The sequence below is a fragment of the Cyrtonyx montezumae genome, unplaced genomic scaffold, assembly GCF_038088225.1.
Source record: "Cyrtonyx montezumae isolate F1298 unplaced genomic scaffold, pur_monq_1.0 scaffold_10, whole genome shotgun sequence".
Taxonomy (NCBI): domain Eukaryota; kingdom Metazoa; phylum Chordata; class Aves; order Galliformes; family Odontophoridae; genus Cyrtonyx; species Cyrtonyx montezumae.
The window spans coordinates 25621013-25627012 of NW_027071826.1; positions in this window are offsets into that span (position 1 = coordinate 25621013).

The following is a 6000-nucleotide window of genomic DNA, read 5'->3' on the forward strand; positions in this document are numbered from 1 at the left end:
GGGCCACAAACATATAGAAGAATGTTTTCTTAGATAAGTGACATAATCTGATGTCTTAAGGATAGAAAAATAGGTTCTTATCAATTATGTCAAGTTAAGGTCATACAAATTCTTGGAATTAGCATACATAGTTTGGCAGATGAAACCTGAGTTTATGAAGAGCGTTTTATTACAAATAATGTACTTTACCCCCTTCCAGGTACCACATGTATATTCTATGAGAGTGGATGCCTTATTCTACAGGATAACTCTGGACTGTGAAACTTTTTTTCACTTTCTTGAACAATTGTTACAAAAATAGATCTTGTTAATTATGTCTTTTTAACAATTTTCAAGTACTTTTTTCAGCATAAATGTTCCAAATAGGTTTATTTCAATTAACTTTACTAGAAGGTGAGATTTGGCAGATTATAGCTAGTTTTAATCTTTAAATATTTGTTTAAAATGCGCAGTAGCAGTTCAGTTCTGTGTTGATCTGGGAATACATCTTGAGAATGTTCTTCTCTTTGTTTCACCACGTAATGTGAAACAAAATTCCTGCATAATTTCAAAAATGACATGGCTGTATTTCTCTGGTAGTGATGCATCCATCTTTTCTCCAAAACAGCTGCCAACCCTTATGCGTATTCGAACATTTTTGGTTTAAGGCTATTATTCAGTATTTCTAGGTCATACTTTCCTATGATGAAAGGGGAGTGGAGGATGCCTGGAGGCTGTTTCCAGAAAAAAACCCTGCCCTCAAGCAACATCTACCAACTGTTGAACATGTGTTCCATATGTAATTAGTAAGAAGGAGAGGAGAAAGAAAGTGACATTTTTCTTTTGAGTGTGGATTACTTACAGACATTCTGTTTCAGAATCCCAGGGTCCTGTGATCTCTTTTTATTTTTTTTTCCATTACCCTACAGCTATTCATTAGCTAATGTGCCAATATGTGTTACAATTTACCCTGAGGGACAGTAGTTTCTTAATATTTTATCAACAACACAGCAATGTAATTATCTGTAAATCTTTCAGCATGTATTTCATCCTTGTGGAAGCTATCCAATTAGTCAAAGAAAAAAACCTAAACATTTCATATCTAACTTTGAGCCTTCAGCAGGATGCTTTTTGTAATCTCAACTTTCTCAATTTATTAGGCATATTCTTGGAAAAATATTGCTGGGGACACCAATGAGTGACTCCTTAGAAATTTGTGAAGTTCACCTGTATACAACCTAACTGGGGACTTGTTAAAATTTTCCTCCTGTATTCAGGAATAACATATGCATCTATAAATTAAAAGTCACTAAGTATAAGGTTATGTCAATTGTTTGCAGATCAGTTCGGCCCAGTTCCATGACTAATGGTGCAGGGGGACCCTCGATTGGAAACAGAAATGCAAAGTAACACAGAGTCCTCTGGGGTATGTAGTCCTTCTTGTCTTCTGAGACAGGTATACCTGGAACGATCGATGATCCATGTAACTAGAATATTAACTTTTTAACTCCTGGTGTACTATATGATGTTATGATGTGGAATACTGATAACAAAAAACCATAAAACCTTGACGGGTTATTAATTTTATGGGTCATATCTTCTGATCAAGCAGTCATTTAAAAATTTATTTTCATTTACTTCTTTAGTTTACTGTTCTTTTCCATCTTTAGCACTTCACTGTGAGACTTTCTTGAAATAAGGATGAGAAAAATAATTGAAATATGTTTCACCAAATGGAATTCTGAAGGTGAAGAGTTTAGTTCAGCTTTAGTTCAGACTTCCATAGATTTTAAAGATTTGGATCAGATCTGTGCTGAACATTAGTGCAAGTTTATTCACATATTTGTTAGACTTGCCATCTGATTGTGGTTTACTGAGATTCTAAACTCCTAAAATATAATTGAGCGCACATGAGTAATCCAAAGGAATGTAAAAGCATTGTTCCTTGTTAGGAAGATTGCTATATGAGTAGTTCTTTCTAGAACAAAGGTTAGAATATAACCCTATGAATGAAGATGTTGTCGCCTTATACACAAACATTCTGGCATTCTCTCTATAATATCTGTATGTATAAATCATATTTGATTCATATTTGACACATCTGACATATTTGACATGAGAAGCTGATGTCAAATATTTTCAATTTGAAGTGGAACTGGCTTCAGCTGTCTTCACAGTGTTTTGAGTGGGACTGCAAGTTTATTTTTGACTTGTGAAAGAATGTATCTTTATCAGAATATGTGTGTGTACAGGACTATTTATGCATAATGTCTCTTCACACTTTCTCAAAAGTCTACCTGTGGTTTTGAAATGACAATGTTACATGAATAACAGCTTCTGCAGTCCTCATAGTGAAAATCTGTCACTATGCAAGTGGCTATAACGAGGTCACTCATTTCCTAGAGATGACATAAACCATGAAAGTGTATGCTTAGAAGGAATACACTTGACATAGTGTAAGTCCTACCTACCTTTGTCTAGGGGCAAATGACTAAAGGGATATCAGCACATTCACACGTCTGCATTCCACTCACATCAAGTGAGATGAGAACAATAAACATGAAAATATTTGTCTGCAATCTTCATTTTGCATTTGTAGTCTGTCAAAAATGTACAGTATTCAAGATCAAGTTTTCTTGTTAGTGATATGTGAACACTATTACTAATTATTTAAGGAGTTTGATCTGATTTTCTGATTTGATTGTTCCCATAGCAACAATAACAAAAGTGCTTCCAGCAATCAAACTGATACATTGAAACATCTTAAATATAATAAGGATAAAAATATTTTTCTAAGTGTAAGACATTGGAAGATAGAGGGCAAAATTTTGCAATGGTGTCTCAACCATCTGACTGTGAAGAATAATCTCCTAAAAAGCTAGTGGAAGTTATAGTAAGGATTCATAGAGACATGAAAGTAGTCTTGCAAAAGTCACTGGAGATTTGAAGCCATAGCTTTTTTGTGGTGCATTTGAATAGTATTTGTGAATAATACAGCAAATATTTTTTTCCCAGCAAATCATCAAATACATTGTTACAAACACATTATTCAATTGACTTTTGAGAAGTTTACTTAATACTGTTTATATATATTAAACTGGATTTTTCCTTTCTCCATCATCTTTCTCTTAAGACAATTTCTACTGAATTTTAGTTTACTAAAAGAAGAAATCAGTTCAGTGTGTTTTATTATGTCATTAATTTACATTCTTAATAACCACGTGGAAAATCAATGTGGGGTACATAGTGTGCTGTGAATTCACACCTGAGCTTAGATTATAGTAATGGGGCTGAGAAAAAGGGCAGTGAGTACACAGGTTTAAAAAAAGTTTAAAATTTAAACCATGGATAGTTTTCTTGTTACTGTGCTCAAAATAGCTTTTTTTTTTTTTTTTTTGCAGTAAACTTGCAGGCTTTAATTTAGCAGTCAAGTGGGGTATGATTGTAAACAAAAGGTGACTGTCCGGATAAGTAGACTGTTACAGATCTTTTTTCTAAAAAATATTTTACCGTACCAACTCACATTATATACCATCAGGTAGTCTATAAGAACAAATACTATGTTGTTTAAGTATATAGCTTATAAAACTATCCATCTTGAGCTAGTGTTTTATGGATATATGATGGATATATGACTTGCCATGTGGTGAATTTGGATTTAATGAAGAACTTAGATCATTATTATTTTTGAATATAATTCAGACAGCATCTCCTCTTGTTTATTATGATGTATAGGGATCTGAGGATTTGAGATTAGAAGACATATTTTCCTCCTCTGGGTAGACTGACAAGTGTGGAGTCCTGTTAACTGATATGCTCCCAATAGTCTTGGTATTTTGGAAATTTTTCAATTTCATCATTATTGGCCATGTTGCCAAGGGGTTGCTGACTGATAAAAATCTGTTTCTACTGCGTAACTGGAGTAACAGCTCTCTACTCTGAAGTACACTTTGAGGGGAAGACTTACGAAATGGTGAAATTTTGAAGTTCTGCTACTGTCAGTACAGAGTATGGAATGAATTATTGGTGTGATCATGTCATTTACAGGTGTTTCTTCAATTGTGGTGTCTTTTTTAAAACACATCTCCACAGAAGAGCAATTCCCACTAATCCATTCAGCAAACTGCAGAAGTAATGAGGCCTGATTCCTCTTAATGAATGGCCTTAACTCTCATTCACTGCAAAATTTTGACTCTTCTCCTCAAATCTACCCTCATAGAGGACATAGGAGCACCCTAGAATGTGTCTGCTCATGTCTTATATTGTCATAGATAAATAGTGCTGCAGAATGAAATCAAACTACGTAATTATTAAAAAAGTCAGGTCACATACATCCACCTAGTTCCAAATAGCAGATGTTGCCTTTATATTGCACAAACATTCCAGACACACTTCATTCCAGTAGCTGTGTTATTCAGTGTATTTTGGATTGCTGGAATGGTTCTAGCCCATTTGGTGGAATCACTCTTCTCTTTAAATCTATTTAAAAGTCACAGGCAGAGTGCTGTGAGGATTGAGCAGGGCTTCTTGTAGACAGAATATTTAGAAACCATACAGCATCAGGTATTACCCTTGTGTCATATTTATCTGTTCATATCTTGTCTGTGACTCCTACCTAAGTCAGATTCCACTGAAGCCAAAATTGCCATGGACATTAACAGAAGTAGGATTACTTTTAAACTGAAAAGCTTATATTTCATGCATTAAAAAAAGGCATTCAGCAATCAAGAAAGTGAGTTTCAATTGGAAAAATAAACTTGACCAATGTGTCTTTGAAAATCCCATTCTCAGCAACCAGTAATTGCAAAAAAGATCTAAACCGACTTCTATAAATTATGTTTACTGGGAATAAACTATATTTTGTCAAAAACTTATTAAATAGCAAGAGTAATAGGAATATATGCGTAACATGAAGCTGATGAGAATTAGGTATGCCTATGTAGTGAAAAGATATAGAATTACTTTTCCAGTCTTTGTTTATTTACTTCAGTGTGTAAAGTTAAGAGGTAAATATCTGAATATTTTAAATAATGATATAATTAAAGTTTGAAAAACAAAACAAGAAAATCACTGAAAAGAAAATAAGCCTTCATAGAAACATAATCTAGGGGCAAAGTAATTTAATAGAGTTGTCAGTCAGTGTAAACAGCCTTAATAAGACAGTAATAGTGAACCTAGTGATGAGTATATACAGAAAATAGAGTAAGTGATTTATGTAGCTGTATCAGATCTCTTATAGGAATGAAACAAAAAGAAATCATGCAAGAATCAAAAAGAACTGAATTTAAGGTAATAGGCTAAGCATAGTAGACCAATCAGGTAGAATAAGTAACAAAAAATTGTTTCAAGGGAAACAAAATAATAATAAAAATTGTACAAATAAATTGAAAGACCAAGAGAGAAAATATTGTATGGCACAGTGAAGACTAGTGTATGTATGTCTTTTCCTTGTAAAAGAACTATTGTGATGGATTTTTAAGGTAGTACTTTTGAAGGGGGTACTAAGTTTAATAGAAAAAGGATAGGTTACATAAAATGTAGGAAAGTAAAATGAAGCTGAAAGGTAAGGTGAAGCCTTCCTCTCATCACTGATTCGTAGAAGCCTACCTTCTGTCTGAACCAATTTCCATATGGATTGTAGAACTGGTAATATCTATAAGTAGGTCACATTGATTAGTTGCTTTTAAGGCTGGGTAACTGTAGGATTGAATGAAAACATTTCTTCTAATCCAGATCTCTTGGTCTTCCATGAAAACCAATATACATTACCAATTTATAAGACACTAGCTGGGTTATCATATCAGTGATGGGAATTTACATCCTCAGTCGGCTGACCACAAGTGGGAAAATAAATAAAGAGCAGGACTTGATCTTTCCATATGTGATGTCACATGAAAAGAAACTTTACTTTACTTTAGTAGATGAACTTTCAAAATTTTCTGTTAATATTTTCTAAATATGTTTAGAATAAAATATAGAGGGCGCAATGAAATAATGTCTGTCTATTTGATGTGATAAAAG